This window comes from Ranitomeya imitator, chromosome 4, assembly GCF_032444005.1.
Source record: "Ranitomeya imitator isolate aRanImi1 chromosome 4, aRanImi1.pri, whole genome shotgun sequence".
Taxonomy (NCBI): domain Eukaryota; kingdom Metazoa; phylum Chordata; class Amphibia; order Anura; family Dendrobatidae; genus Ranitomeya; species Ranitomeya imitator.
Window position 1 is genome coordinate 557,331,174 of NC_091285.1, and position 22,567 is coordinate 557,353,740.

The following is a 22,567-nucleotide window of genomic DNA, read 5'->3' on the forward strand; positions in this document are numbered from 1 at the left end:
GCTTAATTGTAACTATCAAATCTGGCTATTTCTGCACTTTAAGGCCATTTTGTTGCACAGAACGCCTGGTATCTCTAGGGCACAGTTTGGATAAAACATTACTGGCCACAGAAAAATATGCATAGACTGAATGTTATTACATGTGGCTTTTCCACTAATGTTGCTTCAAATCCAGTCATTTGTTTCTCCACAGTGACAACCAATATGGATGCACTTTTTAATTTCACCTTTGCAACATTAGGCACTACATCCAGATGATTATCAAACTTCAGCTGCTACTGTTACTTTTGATTACCTTATATGTGGCTGTTTTTAATTCTTGAATGGAAAACCTCTTAGAAAGACTGTGGATAGGCACCTGTCATGATGTGACGGTCTTAAGTAAGGGATATGGGCCCAGGGGTACTCTTGATAGCAGAGAGGCCTGGGTATCCAACCTTAGTATACTCCTGTTAAACCCTAATATGTCCCCTGCTCCACCCTATGAGGCATGGGACAGAACTGTAAGAGAAACAAGACACAAAGACAGACAGGGGTAACTGAAAACTACTAAGTACAAAACACTCACCAAAAATAGGGAGGAGAATAGGGAAAGGGAGGAATAAACAAACTAAATAGGAATAAGCGCAAGGAGATAAACAATCATGAAACCACTGCACACAAAACACTCCAGCAACTACTCCTATCTCCAACTGCATAGCTCAACACTTCCAGGAAGAAGATTCTTTCACTGGCAAGGAAGAAATGCCTAGAGCTAGCATATGCAGGAAAAGAAAATTATATCCGCTAGCATATGTAGGAAAAGGAAATTATATCCTCAGCTGCAGTTGAAACTAAAAACGCCATATGTTCCCAGCCAACATGGAAAGAGTCCTTAGCCCTTTTAACACTGATGGAAAGAAAATCCATTTAAAATATGCCAAAGGAAAGACATGTAGCCATAGTGAATGGATGTTGAAATGATCAGGGCACTCTCCCTAAGTTGATAAGTAGATCGTGGCTCAATCTCTGTGCCTTATTGTATGATCTGCACATTTTGTGCAATTTTGTATAATTTTCGTGACGCAGTACCATTATTCCTACAGTGGGGCAAAAAAGTATTTAGTCAGTCAGCAATAGTGCAAGTTCCACCACTTAAAAAGATGAGAGGCGTCTGTAATTTACATCATAGGTAGACCTCAACTATGGGAGACAAACTGAGAAAAAAAAATCCAGAAAATCATATTGTCTGTTTCTTTAACATTTTATTTGCATATTATGGTGGAAAATAAGTATTTGGTCAGAAACAAAATTTCATCTCAATACTTTGTAATATATCCTGTGTTGGCAATGACAGAGGTCAAACGTTTTCTGTAAGTCTTCACAAGGTTGCCACACACTGTTGTTGGTATGTTGGCCCATTCCTCCATGCAGATCTCCTCTAGAGCAGTGATGTTTTTGGCTTTTCGCTTGGCAACACGGACTTTCAACTCCCTCCAAAGGTTTTCTATAGGGTTGAGATCTGGAGACTGGCTAGGCCACTCCAGGACCTTGAAATGCTTCTTACGAAGCCACTCCTTCGTTGCCCTGGCGGTGTGCTTTGGATCATTGTCATGTTGAAAGACCCATCCACGTTTCATCTTCAATGCCCTTGCTGATGGAAGGAGGTTTGCACTCAAAATCTCACGATACATGGCCCCATTCATTCTTTCATGTACCCGGATCAGTTGTCCTGGCCCCTTTGCAGAGAAACAGCCCCAAAGCATGATGTTTCCACCACCATGCTTTACAGTAGGTATGGTGTTTGATGGATGCAACTCAGTATTCTTTTTCCTCCAAACACGACAAGTTGTGTTTCTACCAAACAGTTCCAGTTTGGTTTCATCAGACCATAGGACATTCTCCCAAAACTCCTCTGGATCATCCAAATGCTCTCTAGCAAACTTCAGACGGGCCCGGACATGTACTGGCTTAAGCAGTGGGACACGTCTGGCACTGCAGGATCTGAGTCCATGGTGGCGTAGTGTGTTACTTATGGTAGGCCTTGTTACATTGGTCCCAGCTCTCTGCAGTTCATTCACTAGGGCCCCCCGCGTGGTTCTGGGATTTTTGCTCACCGTTCTTGTGATCATTCTGATCCCACGGGGTGGGATTTTGCGTGGAGCCCCAGATCGAGGGAGATTATCAGTGGTCTTGTATGTCTTCCATTTTCTAATTATTGCTCCCACTGTTGATTTCTTCACTCCAAGCTGGTTGGCTATTGCAGATTCAGTCTTCCCAGCCTGGTGCAGGGCTACAATTTTGTTTCTGGTGTCCTTTGACAGCTCTTTGGTCTTCACCATAGTGGAGTTTGGAGTCAGACTGTTTGAGGGTGTGCACAGGTGTCTTTTTATACTGATAACAAGTTTAAACAGGTGCCATTACTACAGGTAATGAGTGGAGGAAAGAGGAGACTCTTAAAGAAGAAGTTACAGGTCTGTGAGAGCCAGAAATCTTGATTGTTTGTTTCTGACTAAATACTTATTTTCCACCATAATATGCAAAAAAAATGTTAAAAAAACAGACAATGTGATTTTCTGGATTTTTTTTTCTCAGTTTGTCTCCCATAGTTGAGGTCTACCTATGATGTAAATTACAGACGCCTCTCATCTTTTTAAGTGGTGGAACTTGCACTTAGGGTTGAGCGACCTTTGCTTTTATAGGATCGGGTCGGGTTTCACGAAACCCGACTTTTTCAAAAGTCGGGTCTAGTAAAATCGGCCGATCCTATAAAAAAGTCGGGGTCGGGGTCGGCCGAAACTCGAAACCCAATGCAGTGCATTGGGTTTCCATGGTTCCCAGGGTCTGAAGGAGCGGAAACTCTCCTCCAGGCCCTGCGATCCATATTTTAGTGTAAAATAAAGAATTAAAATAAAAAATATTGCAACACTTACCCTCTGACGCGCCCTGGTACTAACCGGCAGCCTTTCTTCCTTAGAATCAGCCTTCCAAGACCTTGCGGTGACGTCGCGGCTTCTGATTGGTCGCGCGGCGGTCACATGGGCGGCCGTGCGACCAATCACAAGCCGCGACGTCACCGCGACGTCACCGAAGGTCCTTCCTAAGAATCAGCGCTTCCAGGACCTTCGGTGACGTCGCGGTGACGTCGCGGCTTGTGATTGGTCGCGCGGCCACCCATGTGACCGCCGCGTGACCAATCAGAAGCCGCGACATCACCGCAAGGTCTTGGAAGGCTGATTCTAAGGAAGAAAGGCTGCCGGTTAGTACCAGGGCGCGTCAGAGGGTAAGTATTGCAATATTTTTTATTTTAATTCTTTATTTTACACTTAAATCTGAATTCCGATACCAATTCCCGATATCTTAAACATATCGGGAATCAGTATCGGAATTCCGATTCCAGATTCAAAAGATCGCCGACTTCATGGCCGACCCCACACTGGGGTCGGGTCGTGTTTCATGAAACCCGACCTTGCCAAAAGTCGGCGACTTTTGAAATATTTCGACCCGTTTCGCTCAACCCTACTTGCACTATTGCTGACTGACTAAATACTTTTTTGCCCCACTGTAGTTCATGAGACATTCTATTGTTTTGGGTGGCTATTAGCTGTATTGGAGCTGGCTAGATGTCAAATTTCCATGCTAGATTATTTCAGCTACTATTGCCTTAATTCCCCTTCTCCCAGATCCTCAGCATGGGTCACACATGTACCTTGATTTCATATTGAACTGACTTTATTTGTCAACATCATCAATCTTAATGTCATTCCGTTTATTCTATTGGCATAGGTAGCTAATATCATCTGTTGTACTTACATAGTGTATTTCCATCTACGTGTGGTGGTTTTATTATCAATTAATTATTTTACACTTTTTGTGGTTTTTAAATAATTCTGTCCATTTGTGTTAACCCTTATCCGGCTGAATAGGTACAATTGTAACTATTCCGTTTTAAAATTGCAATAACTTTTTTTTGAAAAGACGTAGAGGGCTGAAATTTCGTGACATCTCTACATTTTTGGTCCAGAATATATTGGCCAAATTTCAATAAAATATCTCCACCCGCTTCCGAGATAAGGGGTCGAGATCTTTTTGCATCCATAACAAGCTGCATAGGTACAAATGTACCTCATATATTTTGAATGAAGATAATGCAAGGGAAAAAGCATAAATTTTTTTTTAATGATAATGCTATTTAACTATTATAAACAAGTAAAAAACTGTTCATTTACATTATAAAAGAAAATGTAAGAAACTTTTTTTTATTGATTTTCTTTGCAAGTAATGCATGTTGGCTTTGCTACAGAGTGTTCATCGCAAATGGGTTTCACACAAACCACACAAGACTTTCTAGTCTTGCGTTGTTTTCGCCTCAGGTCTCTGCAGACATAGCAACTACCAACAACAGGGGAGGGTCCACGACTACCATGAGGTATTTTGGGGCCAGCTGCTGGCTGCGATGCTACCACAATGCATCGTCCAAGCACCATTTCTACTGCACCTCGAAGAAAATGGTTTCTCATTATCATTTTGTTTGTACTACGATCTTCAATTGCAATCATACACAGCTGATTTGCGAGATCTTTCAGGAACTTTCTTCGTTGATCCTTTGCCCTGAAGCTTTGATTGTGTTCTCTGTAGATGATGTAGGATGCTAACCCACTGACATCAATCATATTGTAGAAAAATGCCAAAGTCCAACGTGATGTTCGTCGTTTCACAGTGTACTCTCCCAACATTTTATCCATAACATCAACGCCACCTTTTGTTATGTTGTAGTATTTTATTATCTCTGGCTTGGCTGCTAGTGTCTCTTCAACTTCTCCCGTCATGTGCATAGATGATAGAAGCACGACTGATTTGTTCTTCTTTGGTACATATGAACAGACTGTTGCATCATGATTGTAGGCAAAATTTGTCGAGTATACAGGCTTTTCTTTGGCAGGCTGCATGTTGTTAGGTAGGAACCTTTTGTTTTTTCTCACTGTACCAACTAGTGTCATGTTCCAGGAGTTCAATACCTTAGCTAGTTCCATGGTTGTAAAGAAGTTATCGGTGGTGACATTTCTTCCAGAGCCTTTATACGAGCTCACTAGGTCCAATACTGTTCGTTCTCCAATGTTTACTTGTCGAGGACCATCAGTTGGTTTCCCAGTGTAGAGCTGACCTTGTAAAGGGTAGGCATTTGATGAGTCACAAGCCCAGAAAATCTTTATGCCATATTTAGCTGGTTTTGAAGGTATATACTGGGTAAATTTAGTATGACCTCTAAATGGAAATAATTGCTCGTCGACGGTGATACAATGATATGGCTTGTAGGCTCTCTCCAGATTACTGTTCAGCATTGTCCAGATGTCCCGTATTGGTGCAGCTTTATCTGTTTGCACACGTTCTGCACGTGTATTTTCGTTGTCAAACCTGATAAATCTGAGTATCATCTTGAAGCGGTCACGAGACATGGCTGCACGTATAAGAGGCAGAGCAGCAACATTCCACATTTCCTCCAGATTCTCTTTGTTGGCTCTGTGCACACCAGCAGCAATCAGTATGCCCAAAAATGCATGAAGTTCAGTTTCAGTAAATTGCTTGAATGTTTTTTGTGGTGGCCGTTTGGAAGAATCAGGAAAACGTTGTACCAGTTCGTTGTTGTAAGCATCACAAACTCTCTTGGCCTTTCGATTCGTTTCCCGTAATATGATGTCACACATCTCGGGAGTCATGATGGACTTGAATAGCTCTTTTGCTGTATATAGGTTGCTGATTGCTGCAGGGCCACCTCTTTGTCGTAGGACATTACGAGATTTTGTTTGTGCATTTGGCAGTGGATTACTGCACCATTGAGTTTCATCCTTAGCAGTCCAAATGTCGCCTGCACTTTGAGGCACAGAATCATCCTCAACACTTTCGTCTGATTCGTATTCATTTTCATGCTCTATGACCATTTCTTGTTCAATGTCTGAATCTTCTTCAGTAGCATCCACTTGTGGTACATAGTTTTCATCATCAGATGGAACATATGGTTCATCCTCATGCTCAGAATCAGATTCTTCTAGCATTCGCATTATTTCGTCAGACGTAAATCTGTAAATATGAAAAAATGTAAAATAAATAATTTTCCGAAATACTACATTATTGGCTTTTCACAAAATTATACTAACCTGCAAACACGTTTTCTTGGATTATGGCGGAAACTAGATCCAGCATTACTATCACTCATGATGACTTGCTAGATGAATTTTGGCTTCGTATTTTGTGCTGAATATAAATAAAACATCGTAAAACAATATGTAGATACTAATTATTATCCATTTTTCGTATAAAAATTATACCTATAGTGATAAGTTTCATACAAAATATATGTAAGCCAAGTCCAGGCTGAAAGACAATTTGACTGTTCTGTCCCCACATAATGAGAATAAAGGTATAACTGGCTGTTAGATGCTGTGAGACTTTCCTACCTTCGTTTCCAAGAAATTGAAGACTTCACAAGCCTAGAAATGTGTGCTCACAGCAATGAGATGAACAGCAAAATGGCTAATGAGAGGAGGGAGGCAGGAAGACAAGTAGAAGCCACTCCCAGTTTGAATTAACTTAATTGACAGCAACATAAGTGACCAGTAACAACACTGAACAATAGATATCAGCATAACATTTGTAGCTGAATGAACTTTAGTTTCTGAAACCAAGTAAAGTCTTCCCACAGTGGAGGTATATGTGAAGGTACAATTGTACCTATGCAGCCTGTTAAGGTTGTAAAATTATGCAGCCTGACAAGGGTTAATAAAGCAAATTTTTATTGATTATCCAGGAGTGCACATCTTATATGTATTAGCCTTTTCTTCTATCTCTTTAGAACAGATTTAAGATATGACATCTATCTATCTAAGTTACTAATAAATGTGGCTGTTCTTAGCCCAATCTCTTTGTGAATATGAGTATCTTTATTGTCCGCATTTTATTTCAAGCCTCGCATTAGAACATATAGAAAATATATGTATTGTATATTTCTTTAGCTCTTCTATCATTCTGAACCGAACAGATGTTTTGTTAACCACAAAGGGAGAATATAATACTAGTCCGTTTAGAGCTTTTTAGCAGTTTTTATTGAATTTTGTGATGAAATAGAGTTTTGGGACAACTTCCTCCAGATGAGATAATGCCACGTTGCCTCTGATTAAATGCATCTGGGATTCCTGGGCAGTTGATTCTTCATACAGCTTATCAATATCAATTTAAGAGAAAACTTGGGATTTTGTGAGGATATTAAAGAAAACTTGTCTGTCAATATTTTTTCTAATAGATTAAGGTTGTTTTATTTTGGAGGGGTAATTGCTCACAGATTGTGAGCCCTCGCGGGCAGGGTTCTCTCTCCTCCTGTACCAGCTGTGACTTGTATTGTTCAAGATTATTGTACTTGTTTTTATTATGTATACCCCTCCTCACATGTAAAGCGCCATGGAATAAATGGCGCTATAATAATAAATAATAATATATTATGTTGCAGAGTGCAGAGATTGCAATCATTTACATCGTCCAGTAGGACATACAGATTCATTCCTCTATCTAGGACATATACTCTAGAGCCACTTGCATAGCGAGGCAATTAACTTTTGTATCAGTATGTTTTTAGAATATGGAGAACAATGGGGGAAATCCACAGAAACATATGAATGTAAGTACAAACTTCCCATGGATGGCGCCTTTGGTCCGATTTGTACCCAATATTGTGGTTCTGCTTGGAGACTGTTATACCCATGTACCAGATCCATGCCTTGCTTCCTCACTACGATCCACTAGACTCTGCTGTGCTCCACGTCGGGCTTTGCAGATGGATCAGCTTGATCCCATGTGAGCATCAGCACGAGCCTATATAAGCCTCAATGATATACACCATTCTGTCTTGTTATTGCATTGAGACTTCTATGTTGCTGGACCCCTGGATGTTTGAGTCCGAAGGGTTCAACCAAACAGTTTAACAAAGTTCGAGATTGGGTACTAGAAATACCTGGTCCTGAATCGAAACCCAGACTGCATTCACTTGAATGGGGGGCCCAAACATCCAGTGTTTGCCATGTTGTAATGTGAATGACAGTGCGGCAAACATTCCTTCTGATCGGTGGTAAAATCAGTCAGACAGCAGCGGTTTCCATGCTGTCAGATGACAGCATGAGCCCGCAGCTGTGATTGGAAGTAAAAAGTTCACCTCCAGTCACTAGCATAGGCTGATGGGACTACTACTCCCATCAGCTGAAGCCTGCTGCCTCTAATAACAGTGAGAGCAGGCAGCTGCTGATGGGAGCATTCATCTGCTGGCACCTACACTACAAAAAATATTTTTTTTTAAAAAGTGGCGTGGGTTCAGCTGTATTTTTGATAACCTGACAGGCAAAACTGACAGCTGGGGGCTACAACCCTCAACTGTCAGCTTCAGCAAGGCTGATTATCAAGAATAGAGGGATCCACACACAGTATTTTTAAATTATTTAAATAAATAATTTGAAAAAATGGTGTGGAGTCCCCCCATTTTTGACAAACAGCCATGCTCAAACAGACAGCTGGAGGCTGGTATTCTCAAGCTGGTGAAGGGCCATGGATATTGGTCCCCCTCAGCCTAAAAATAGCAGCCCGCAGCCACCCATAAATGGCACATCGTTTAGATGCACCACTTCGAGGAGCATTGCCTGCCTCTTCTCACTTGCCCTGTAGTGGTGGTAAGTCAAGTGGGATTCATATTTGTGGGGTTGATGTCATCTTTGTATCAAGCCCACAGGTTAGTAATGGAGAGGTGTCTATAAGACACCTCTCCATTAGGCTAAGGTCACATTGCGTTATGTGAACCCGTTTAACGGACTACGTTACACCGCGGCATAACGCGGTGTAACGTAGTCCGTTAACGCCGCCATTGCTTGTAATGGCGAACGCATCGCTAGCGCACGCCCACATTGGGCATGCGCTAGTGATGTGCCGTCATTTGAGTGACGGACCTCGAACGCTGCTTGCAGCGTTCGCTGTCCGTTCCTCGCTAGCGCAGATCGGGCATCTGCGCTAGTGAGATCGGCAAACGCAATCCCTTTTGGGACATTGCATTAGCTCAGTTCGTAGCGCTATGCGCTAAGTGGACTGCCCTAGCGCAATGTGAACCTAGCCTTAATGATCCTATAGTTATATTGTAAATAAATACACAGCAAGAATAAAGTCCTTTATTTTAAATAAAAAGAAAACACACTTTTTCTTTCTTATTTAAAAATGAGCTCACCTAACGCACATTCCATTGAATCCTTCATCTTCTGTAATGAAACAAAAATAAAAAACAACAATATCCCTCACCTGTCCAACATTCTGTTCCACGCCATAATCCATGTCTGAGGATTAATAGTTTTTTAACCTGTACGGCGCTAAGATGCTACCGTCTAGGCTGAGAACAACTGATGAATGAATGGCTGCGAGTGAGCAGTGGTGACATCATCGAGGTTACCGCAGGTCACTGAGTCTGTGTTCACAACTGATCCAATGAACTGCAGTGATCACCGCTAGCACAGTGAGATAAAGTCTCACGGTGCAGAGGCGAAATCACCGCAGTTCAAACTCGCCGCAATTAAATTCTCCTGGTGAACTGCCGTAAACTCACCTCTACACCATGAGACATTTTCCCACTGAGCTATCAGTGATCTCACAGTTCATTTCAACTGGGAACAAAGCCTCAGTGAGCCGCAATAGCCTTGATGAGGTCACCTCTGCTCGCTCATGCTGCGCTCAAAGCAGCTAATTCACCAATGATTCTCTGCCTGGACGGTCGCATCTTGGCACCATCCAGTTTGAAAACTAGTAATCCCCAGACATGAATTACGGCATAGGACAGAACGTCAGACAGATGAGGAATATGGTTGTTTTATTTTTGTTTTCTTACAGGAGGTGAGGGATTCAATGGAATGGGTGTTAGGTGAGTATAACTGTGTTTCTTATTTTTAAACCAAAAATAAATTTTGCGTTTTGTTTTTATTTTAAATAAAGGAAAAGTCCTTGCTGTGTGTTTATTTACAATATAACTCTAGGATTAGAAATAGATAGGTTTCTTATAGATGCCTCTTCATTATTAACCCATGGGATTGATGTCACTAGACAATACAAAGGTGACATCAACCCCACAAAAATTATCCCACTTTCCACCCCTACGGGACAAATGGGAAGAGCCTGGCAAAGCGCCAGAATTGACATAGCTAATAGATGCGCCTTTGCTAAGTTGCTACGGGCTGCTGGTTTTAGGCTGGGGGGGGGGTTGTCCTTACCAGAGACGAGGGAATGTGTTCGGAAAACATTTGCCAATCTCAAATTCGCGGCAAATGTATCTTATTTGGATTTGTGTTCGCTTTCACGTGCATTTTTACTATAAGTCGGCAAAAGGCGGTCACAGTTTGGAAAATCATTGCGTTTCCACGAATGCTTTTGTATGACTTCGGCTAGGATAGTAGTGTTGCATGATGAGTGGGATGGACGGGGCGATGTGTTTGATTAGGGAAGGGGATGGGAGGGGTTAAAGTTGTGTCTGAAGAGATTACAGGAGTGGCACTTGCTTTTTTTTCTCTTACCTTTATGTGTGTTGATTCCAAAAATCAATCTTCTGTGATTGGTTGCCAAAGTCACATGTACCTGACAATATGAAAAGTGGACATCTTGTTTTGCTGGCGCCATTTGCTCAAGTGTCACAGTGCAGAGAGGTCATTCCTGTGCTAGAGCTGGTTCTGCTGAAAGTGAACTTGTCAGAGAAATAGATAGGATTCTGCCCTGTGTGAAATCGATATTCCAGCATAGAAGTAGATTGTGCAAAGACTGTGTGTCAGTCTCCGGAAGCCTTATTGCTGCTCCAATTCATTTGTGCTAACACTGTTTTTAAGTGGCAAATCAGAAAGCCAGATTTCCACATAAAAATCATTAGGTCTGCTATAGTGGTGCAGCACCGAGGCCCAATAAAGGTACCTTCACATATAACGATATTGTTAACGATATCGTTGCTTTTTGTGACGTAGCAACGATATCGTTAATAAAATCGTTATGTGTGACAGCGACCAACGATCAGGCCCCTGCTGGGAGATCGTTGGTCGCTGAAGAAAGTCCAGAACTTTATTTCGTCGCTGGATCTCCCGTGGACATCGCTGGATCGGCGTGTGTGACGCCGATCCAGCGATGTCTTCACTGGTAACCAGGGTAAACATCGGGTTACTAAGCGCAGGGCCGCGCTTAGTAACCCGATGTTTACCCTGGTTACCTTCCTAAAAGTAAAAAAAACAAACACTACATACTTACCTAACGCTGTCTGTCCTCCAGCGCTGTGCTCTGCACTCCTCCTGTACTGGCTGTGAGCGTCGGTCAGCCGGAAAGCAGAGCGGTGACGTCACCGCTCTGCTTTCCGGCCGCTGTGCTCACACAGACAGTACAGGAGGAATGCAGAGCACAGCGCTGGAGGACAGACAGCGTTAGGTAAGTATGTAGTGTTTGTTTTTTTTACTTTTAGGAAGGTAACCAGGGTAAACATCGGGTTACTAAGCGCGGCCCTGCGCTTAGTTACACGATGTTTACCCTGGTTACCGGCATCGTTGGTCGCTGGAGAGCGGTCTGTGTGACAGCTCTCCAGCGACCAAACAGCAACGCTGCAGCGATCCGGATCGTTGTTGGTATCGCTGCAGCGTCGCTTAATGTGAAGGGGCCTTTAGATGCTCCAAAAAGTTTGTGCTAAAACTGTAATTCAGTGGCAAATGAGAAGGCTATTTTTCCACTTAAAAATCATTAGGCATAACAGTGTTGTTCAGGCACACCACCTAAGAAAATAAATAGTGATTGTTTATTTAGTGACAGGTGACTAACAGCTGTGGGCCTAAGGTTGTGAAACAGTAGGTTACAAAAGGGGAAGGCTACTTACAAAATGATTGGGAAAAAGCGAGTTTGTGGTGGAAGGGGGAATAGGCTTAGTGTTCGATGTGTCCGTGGGTAAGGTTACATAGTTACATAGTTAAATAGTTATTAAGGTTGAAGGAAGACTATAAGTGCATCTAGTTCAACCTATAGCCTAACCTAACATGCCCTAACATGTTGATCCAGAGGAAGGCAAAAAAAAACCCATGTGGCAAAGAGTAAGCTCCACATTGGGGAAAAAAATTCCTTCCCGACTCCACATATGGCAATCAGACTAGTTCCCTGGATCAGCGCCCTATCAAGGAATCTAGTATATATACCCTGTAACATTATACTTTTCCAGAAAGGTATCCAGTCCCCTCTTAAATTTAAGTAATGAATCACTCATTACAACATCATACGGCAGAGAGTTCCATAGTCTCACTGCTTTTACAGTAAAGAATCCGCGTCTGTTATTATGCTTAAACCTTTTTTCCTCCAAACACAGAGGATGCCCCCTTGTCCCTGTTTCAGGTCTATGATTAAAAAGATCATCAGAAAGGTCTTTGTACTGTCCCCTCATATATTTATGCATTAAAATAAGATCACCCCTTAGTCTTCGTTTTTCAAAACTAAATAGCCCCAAGTGTAATAACCTATCTTGGTATTGCAGACCCCCCAGTCCTCTAATAACCTTGGTCGCTCTTCTCTGCACCCGCTCTAGTTCAGCTATGTCTTTCTTATACACCGGAGACCAAAACTGCACAGTATTCTAAGTGTGGTCGAACTAGTGACTTGTATAGAGGTAAAATTATATTCTCCTCATGAGCATCTATGCCTCTTTTAATGCATCCCATTATTTTATTTGCCTTTGTAGCAGCTGCCTGACACTGGCCACTGAATATGAGTTTGTCATCCACCCATACACCCAGGTCTTTTTCATTGACGGTTTTGCCCAGAGTTTTAGAATTAAGCACATAATTATACATCTTATTACTTCTACCCAAGTGCATGACCTTACTTTTATCCCCATTAAAGCTCATTTGCCATTTATCAGCCCAAGCTTCTAGTTTACATAAATCGTCCTGTAATATAAAATTGTCCTCCTCTGTATTGATTACCCTGCAGAGTTTAGTGTCATCTGCAAATATTGAAATTCTACTCTGAATGCCCCCTACAAGGTCATTAATAAATATGTTAAAAAGAAGAGGGCCCAATACTGACCCCTGTGGTACCCCACTGCTAACCGCTACCCAGTCCGAGTGTGCTCCATTAATAACCACACTTTGTTTCCTATCCCTGAGCCAGCTCTCAACCCACTTGCACATATTTTCTCCTATCCCCATTATTCTCATTTTATGTATCAACCTTTTGTGTGGCACCGTATCAAAAGCTTTTGAAAAGTCCATATACACTACATCCACTGGGTTCCCTTGGTCCAATCCGGAACTTATCTCTTCATAGAAACTGATCAAATTAGTCTGACATGAACGGTCCCTAGTAAACCCGTGCTGATACTGGGTCATGAGGTTATTCCTCTTCAGATACTCCAGTATAGCATCCCTTAGAATGCCCTCCAGGATTTTACCCACAGTAGAGGTTAAGCTTACTGGCCTATAATTTCCGAGTTCAGTTTTTGTCCCCTTTTTGAATATTGGCACCACATTTGCTATACGCCAGTCCTGTGGTACAGACCCAGTTATTATGGAGTCTTTAAAGATTAAAAATAATGGTCTATCAATGACTGTACTTAATTCCTGCAGTACTCGAGGGTGTATCCCATCCGGGCCCGGAGATTTGTCAATTTTAGTGATTTTTAGACGCCGCTGCATTTCCTGCTGGGTTAAGCAGGTGACATTTAATTGGGAATTTTTATCACTAGTCATTTTGTCTGCCATGGGATTTTCTTGTGTAAATACTGATGAAAAAAAGTCATTTAGCATATTGGCTTTTTCCTCATCCTCATCCACCATTTCACCCAGACTATTTTTAAGGGGGCCAACACTATCATTTTTTATTTCTTACTATTTATGTAGTTAAAGAATAGTTTAGGATTATTTTTACTCTCTCTGGCAATGAGTCTCTCTGTCTCAATCTTTGCTGCCTTGATTTGCTTTTTACAGAATTTATTTAATTTTTTGTATTTATTTAATGCCTCATGCCGTGGCATGCGATTAGGGATCAGCTGACGCCGCACAGTCTGAAGAAGGCGGAGGGAGGTGAGTGAGAGGCGAAGATATGCACTGAGCATGCACATCAATCCCAGCTCTGCAGTGTGAATAAATCAGAAGACATTGCGGGCGGGATCTCGGGCAGCGCGGCCACACTGGCGCAGTCAGCCTGACATCAAATGATGTCAGAAGATGGGCAGCGCTAACTGCGCATGCCCAAGGGATCACATAACAGCGCAGGCTCCAGGACAGATTCAAACAATGCTGAGGATGCCGCGTCCGGCGCCAAGGGGGTATGAATGACCGCTGTGCTGCGTCTCATTGGGAAGGAAAGTCCCGCCTCCCTGGTGATTTCACGGTAGGAGGGGGCACATTTTATAAGTGTTTATTTCAGCATGTGTAGGGAGCATAACTAAAAGAGTCACCTTGTCCAAATGCAGCATTAGTGCTGCACAAGGTGGCTCTTTTAGTTACAAACGCCTGAGGGGTGACAGGTTCTCTTTAACCCCTTTACCCCCAAGTGTGGTTTGCACGTTATGGACCGGGCCAATTTTTACAATTCTGACCACTGTCCATTTATGAGGTTATAACTCTGGAACGCTTCAACGGATCCCGGTGATTCTGACATTGTTTTCTCGTGACATATTGTACTTCATGATAGTGGTAAAATTTCTTTGATATTACCTGCGTTTATTTATGAAAAAAACGGAAATATGGCGAAAATTTTGAAAATTTCGCAATTAAACTCAGAGATATGTCACACAAAATTCTTAATAAGTAACATTTCCCACATGTCTACTTTACATCAGCACAATTTTGGAACCAAAATTTTTTTTTGTTAGGGAGTTATAAGGGTTAAAAGTTGACCAGCAATTTCTCATTTTTACAACACCATTTTATTTTAGGGACCACATCTCATTTGAAGTCATTTTGAGGGGTCTATATGATAGAAAATACTCAAGTGTGACACTATTCTAAAAACTGCACCCCTCAAGGTTCTCAAAACCACATTCAAGAAGTTTATTAATCCTTCAGGTGTTTCACAGGAATTTTTGGAATGTTTAAATAAAAATTAACATTTAACTTTTTTTCACAAAAAATTTAATTCAGCTCCAGTTTGTTTTATTTTACCAAGGGTTACAGGAGAAAATGGACCCCAAACCTTGTTGTACAATTTGTCCTGAGTAAGCTGATACCCCATAAGTGGAGGTAAACCACTGTTTGGGCGCATGACAGAGCTTGGAAGCGAAGGAGTGCCATTTGACTTTTCAATGCAAAATTGACTGGAATTGAGATGGGATGCCATGTTGCGTTTGGAGAGCCACTGATGTGCCTAAACATTGAAACCTCCCACAAGTGACACCATTTTGGAAAGTAGACCCGCTAAGGAACTTATCTAGAGGTGTGGTGAGCACTTTGACCCACCAAGTGCTTCACAGAAGTTTATAATGCAGAACCGTAAAAATAAAAAATCATTTTTTTTCACAAAAATTATCTTTTTGCCCCCAATTTTTTATTTTCCCAATGGTAAGAGAAGAAATTGGAACCAAAAAGTTGTTGCACAATTTGTCCTGAGTACTCTGATACCCCATATGTGGGGGTAAACCCTAGCCCTAACCCTAACCCTAGCCCTATCCCTAACCCTAGCCCTAACCCTAGCCCTAACCCTAACCCTAGCCCTAACCCTAGCCCTAGCCCTAGCCCTAACCCTAGCCCTAACCCTAGCCCTAACCCTAATGGGAAAATGGAAATAAATACTTTTTTTAATTTTTTTATTTTTCCCTAACTAAGGGGGTGATGAAGGGGGGTTTGATTTACTTTTATAGCGGGTTTTTTAGCGGATTTTTATGATTGGCAGCCGTCACACACTGAAAGACGCTTTTTATTGCAAAAAATATTTTTTGCGTTACCACATTTTGAGAGCTATAATTTTTCCATATTTGAGTCCACAGAGTCATGTGAGGTCTTGTTTTTTGCGGGACGAGTTGACATTTTTTTGGTAACATTTTCGGGCATGTGACATTTTTTGATCGCTTTTTATTCCGATTTTTGTGAGGCAGAATTACCAAAAACCAGCTATTCATGAATTTCTTTTGGGGGAGGCGTTTATACCGTTCCACGTTTGGTAAAATTGATAAAGCAGTTTTATTCTTCGGGTCAGTATGATTACAGCGACACCGCATTTATATCTTTTTTTATGTTTGGCGCTTTTATACGATAAAAACAATTTTATAGAAAAAATAATTATTTTTGCATCGCTTTATTCTGAAGACTATAACTTTTTTATTTTTTTGCTGAAGTTACTGTATAGCGGCTCATTTTTTGCGGGACAAGATGATGCTTTCAGCGGTACCATGGTTATTTATATCCGTCTTTTTGATTGCGTGTTATTCCACTTTTTGTTTGGCAGTATGATAATAAAGCGTTGTTTTTTGCCTCGTTTTTTTTTTTCTTACGGTGTTTACTGAAGGGGTTAACTAGTGGGCCAGTTTTATAGGTCGGGTCGTTACGGACGCGGCGATACTAAATATGTGTACTTTTATTGTGTTTTTTTTTATTTAGATAAAGAAATGTATTTATGGGAATAATATATATATATATTTTTTCATTATTTAGGATTTTTTTAAAAAATTTTTTTACACACTTGTAAATTTTTTTTTAAACTTTTTTACTTTGTCCCAGGGGGGGACATCACAGATCGGTGATCTGACAGTTTGCACAGCACTCTGACAGATCACCGATCTGCCAAAGAACGCTGCAGCGTTACCAAGTGCCTGCTCTGAGCAGGCACTTGATAAGCCAGCTCCCTCCCTGCAGGACCCGGATCCGCGGCCATCTTGGATTCGGGACTTGCTGCAAGGAGGAAGGTAGGAGACCCTCGCAGCAACACGATCACATCGCGTTGCTGCGGGGGTCTCAAGGAAGCCCGCAGGGAGCCCCCTCCCTGCGCGATGTTTCCCTGCAACGCCGGCACATCGCAATCATCTTTGATCGCGGTGTGCCGGGGGTTAATGTGCCGGGGGCGGTCCGTGACCGCTCCTGGCACATAGTGCCGGATGTCAGCTGCGATAAGCAGCTGACACCCGGCCGCGATCAGCCGCGCTCCCCCCGTGAGCACGGCCGATCGCCTATGAAGTACTATTCCGTCTTTGGGAAGTAGGGCCCACCCCACATGGACGGAATAGTACGTCTAATGGCAGAAAGGGGTTAACATCACACCCAGTACAATCCTTACAGGTGGCATTCCAAACACCCTTGTTTTCCCCCTCATCAAAAATTTCCAAATGCTCAATTTAGTGTGAGGAACCTCAGATGTGCCATTCTGAAAAGCTGTTCACACATTATATTCCATGTGCATCAGAGATCTTCTCCAAAGTATCTCAGAATCCAGAGGAGAAAAGCATCCGCACAGATAACCAAAATTTTTTATGTTGGATACGGGGCCGGACGAAGTATGTTCCCAGCAGAATCCAAACCCTCATCACCGGACGTTAGCCACCAAGGGTGGAAGTGATCCTGATGAGACTCAGATACCAGAGAACTGTACTGTGGTGTTAGGGCAGGAATAGGAGGAGGGTGACTGTTAGGATGAGGAGTGTGAGAACAGAGAGGATGACGATGAAGTTGTAGCTCCCATTTAGTGTGAGCACAGAGCTATTCAGCTGAGTAGCTCAGCAGAGGAGGTGAAGAAGGAGGAAGATGAGGAGGTTACATTGCACCTTCCCACACAAACATAAAGTGACGCAACCATGACAAGCACTACATCCTGAGCCCCAACTCTGCCTGTGGCCAGCACCAGTCATGAGTGTGTAATTCGCAGGTGTGGCAAGGATTGCCTAATGTGGGCATTTTTTACACAGCAAAGGATGACGTAACACACGCTATCTGTCAAATTTGCAAAAAAACAGTAGAGGCAAAAATTGCAATAAATTGAAATTGAAATTGAAGATAGTATTCTGCTACAGATGGATCTGGATAAGTTGGAAACTTGGGCTGAAAGGTGACAGATGAGGTTTAACAATGATAAATGTAAGGTTTCAAAAATAATTGTAAACTGTTTCTAGCTTTGAAACCCCGCTCCTCTGGTGACCCCGTTGAACAAGTAAAAATCATTATTACGTTGTTGCGTGGTGACCCTCAAGACTGGGCATTTTCCCTTGCGCCAGGAGATCCTGCATTGCGTGATGTTGATGCATTTTTTCTGGCGCTTGGATTGCTTTATGATGAACCAAGTTCAGTGGATCAGGCAGAGAAAATCTTGCTGGCTTTGTGTCAGGGTCAGGATGAAGCGGAGGTGTACTGTCAGAAGTTTAGAAAGTGGTCTGTGCTTACTCAGTGGAATGAGTGTGCCCTGGCGGCAATTTTCAGAAAGGGTCTTTCTGAAGCCCTTTAGGATGTCATGGTGGGATTTCCCACGCCTGCTGGTCTGAATGAGTCTATGTCCTTGGCCATTGAAATCGATCAGCGCTTGCGTGAGCGCAAAGCTGTGCACCATCTGGCGGTATTCTCTGAGCATGGGCCTGAGCCTATGCAGTGTCATAGGACTTTGACCAGAGCTGAACGGCAAGAACACAGACGTCGGAATGGGCTGTGTTTTTACTGTGGTGAATCCACACATGCTATCTCCGATTGTCCTAAGCGCACTAAGCGGTTCGCTAGGTCTGCCACCATTGGTACTGTACAGTCTAAATTTCTTTTGTCCATTACTCTGATTTGCTCTCTGTCGTCCTATTCTGCTATGGCATTTGTGGATTCAGGCGCTGCCCTGAACTTGATGGACTTGGAGTTTGCCAGGCGCTGTGGTTTTCTCTTGGAGCCCTTGCAGTATCCTATTCCATTGAGAGGAATTGATGCTACGCCTTTGGCCAAGAATAAGCCTCAGTACTGGACTCATTTGACCATGTGCATGGCTCCTGCACATCAGGAAGATATTCGCTTTTTGATGTTGCATAATCTGCATGATGTGGTCGTTTTGGGGTTACCATGGCTACAGGTCCACAACCCAGTATTGGATTGGAAATCAATGTCTGTGTCCAGCTGGGGTTGTCAAGGGGTACATGGTGATGTTCCATTGCTGTCAATTTCGTCTTCCACTCCTTCTGAAGTCCCTGAGTTTTTGTCGGATTACCGGGATGTATTAGCCCAAATCCGGTGCCCTACCTCCTCATAGGAATTGTGATTGTGCTATCGATTTGATTCCTGGTAGAAAGTTTCCTAAGGGTCGACTGTTCAATTTATCGGTGCCAGAACACGCCGCTATGTGGAGTTATATAAAGGAGTCCTTGGAGAAGGGTCATATTCGCCCGTCATCTTCACCATTGGGAGCAGGGTTCTTTTTTGTGGCCAAGAAGGATGGCTCTTTGAGATCTTGTATTGATTACCGCCTTCTTAATAAAATCACAGTCAAATTTCAGTATCTTTTGCCGCTGCTGTCTGATTTGTTTGCTCGGATTAAGGGGGCTAGTTGGTTCACCAAGATAGATCTTCGAGGGGCGTATAATCTTGTGCGAATTAAACAGGGCGATGAATGGAAAACAGCATTTAATATGCCCGAGGGCCATTTTGAGTACCTGGTTATGCCATTCGGGCTTTCTAATGCTCCATCTGTGTTTCAGTCCTTTATGCATGACATCTTTCGTGAGTACCTGGATAGATTCATGATTGTATATTTGGATGACATTTTGGTCTTTTCGGATGATTGGGAGTCTCATGTGAAGCAGGTCAGAATGGTGTTCCAGGTCCTTCGTGCGAATTCCTTGTTTGTGAAGGGGTCAAAGTGTCTCTTTGGAGTTCAGAAGGTTTCATTTTTGGGTTTCATTTTTCCCCTTATACAATCGAGATGGACCCTGTTAAAGTTCAGGCCATTTATGATTGGACTCAGCCGACATCTGTGAAGAGCCTGCAGAAGTTCCTGGGCTTTGCTAATTTTTACCGTCGCTTCATCGCTAATTTTTCTAGTATTGCTAAACCGTTGACTGATTTGACCAAGAAAGGTGCTGATGTGGTCAATTGGTCCTCTGCGGCTGTAGAGGCTTTTCAGGAGTTGAAGAGTCGTTTTTCTTCTGCCCCTGTGTTGTGACAGCCAGATGTTTCGCTCCTGTTTCAGGTCGAGGTTGATGCTTCTGAGATTGGAGCAGGGGCTGTTTTGTCGCAAAGAAGTTTTGATGGCTCGGTGATGAAACCATGTGCCTTCTTTTCTAGAAAATTCTCGCCTGCTGAGCGCAATTATGATGTTGGCAATCGAGAGTTGTTGGCCATGAAGTGGGCATTCGAGGAGTGGCGATATTGGATTGAAGGAGCTAAACATCGCGTGGTGGTCTTGACGGATCACAAGAATTTGACTTAACTCGAGTCTGCCAAACGGTTGAATCCTAGACAGGCTCAATGTTCGCTCTTTTTCTCCCGTTTTGATTTTGTGGTTTCATACCTTCCGGGATCTAAGAATGTGAAGGCTGATGCCCTGTCAAGGAGTTTTGTGCCTGACTCTCCGGGTGATCCGGAGCCGGCGGGTATTCTTAAAGAGGGGGTAATTTTGTCTGCCATCTCCCCTGATTTGCGGCACGTGCTGCAGAAGTTTCAGGCTGATAGACCTGATCGTTGTCCAGCGGAGAGACTGTTTGTCCCTGATAGATGGACTAGTAGAGTTATCTCTGAGGTTCATTGTTCGGTGTTGGCTGGTCATCCTGGAATCTTTGGTACCAGAGATTTGGTGGCTAGATCCTTTTGGTGGCCTTCTTTGTCACGGGATGTGCGTTCTTTTGTGCAGTCCTGTGGGACTTGTGCTCGGGCTAAGCCCTGCTGTTCTCGTGCCAGTAGGTTGCTTTTGCCCTTGCCGGTCCCAAAGAGGCCCTGGACGCATATTTCCATGGATTTTATTTCTGATCTTCCTGTTTCTCAAAGGATGTCGGTCATTTGGGTGGTTTGTGATCGCTTCTCTAAGATGGTCCATTTGGTACCCTTGTCTAAATTGCCTTCCTCCTCTGATTTGGTGCCATTGTTTTTCCAGCATGGGGTTCGTTTGCATGGCATTCCAGAGAACATTGTCTCGGACAGAGGTTCCCAGTTTGTTTCGAGGTTTTGACGGTCCTTTTGTGCTAAGATGGGCATTGATTTGTCTTTTTCTTCGGCTTTCCATCCTCAGACTAATGGCCAAACCGAACGAACTAATCAGACTTTGGAAACATATCTGAGATGCTTTGTTTCTGCTGATCAGGATGATTGGGTGTCCTTCTTGCCTTTGGCTGAGTTCGCCCTTAATAATCGGGCCAGCTCGGCTACTTTAGTTTCTCCTTTTTTCTGTAATTTTGGTTTCCATCCTCGTTTCTCTATAGGGCAGGTTGAGCCTTCGGACTGTCCTGGTGTGGATACGGTGGTGGACAGGTTGCAGCAGATTTGGACTCATGTGGTGGACAATTTGATATTGTCCCAGGAGAAGGCTCAACATTTCGCTAACCGCCGGCGCTGTGTGGGACCCCGACTTCGTGTTGGGGATTTGGTTTGGTTGTCATCTCGTCATGTTCCTATGAAGGTTTCCTCTCCTAAGTTTAAGCCTCGTTTCATTGGGCCATATAAGATTTCTGAAGTTCTTAATCCTGTGTCATTTCGTTTGGACCTTCCAGCTTCTTTTGCCATCCATAATGTGTTCCATAGGTCGTTGTTTGTTATGTTTGCTAATGACAGGTGTTATGAAGGCAATCCAGAAACACAGTGTGCTTAGCGATCAGAGCGCACACAGTGATCTGACAAATACCCAAAAATACAAGAACGAGCTCTGAGACGTGGAAATTCTGTAGACTGCACACCTGATCCTATCCTAAACACAACTAAAAGCGGCTGTGGATTGCGCCTAACAACTACCTAGGCAACTCGGCACAGCCTAAGAAACTAGCTAGCCTGAAGATAGAAAAATAGGCCTGACTTGCCCCAGAGAAATTCCCCAAAGGAAAAGGCAGCCCCCCACATATAATGACTGTGAGTAAGATGAAAAGACAAAACGTAGGGATGAAATAGATTCAGCAAAGTGGGGCCCGATATTCTAGGACAGAGCGAGGACAGTAAAGTGAACTTTGCAGTCTACAAAAAACCCTAAAGCAAAACCACGCAAAGGGGGCAAAAAAAAACCACCGTGCCGAACTAACGGCACGGCGGTACACCCTTTGCGTCTCAGAGCTTCCAGCAAAACAAAAGACAAGCTGGACAGAAAAAAGCAACAAAAAAGCAAAAAGCACTTAGCTATACAGAGCAGCTGGTCACAGGAACAATCAGGAGAAGCTCAGATCCAACACTGAAACATTGACAAGGAGCAAGGATAGCAGCATCAGGCGGAGTTAAGTAATGAAGCAGTTAACGAGCTCACCAGAACACCTGAGGGAGGAAGCTCAGAAGCTGCAGTACCACTTGTGACCACAGGAGTGAATTCAGCCACAGAATTCACAACAGTACCCCCCCCTTGAGGAGGGGTCACCGAACCCTCACCAGAGCCCCCAGGCCGACCAGGATGAGCCGCATGAAAGGCACGAACAAGATCGGAAGCA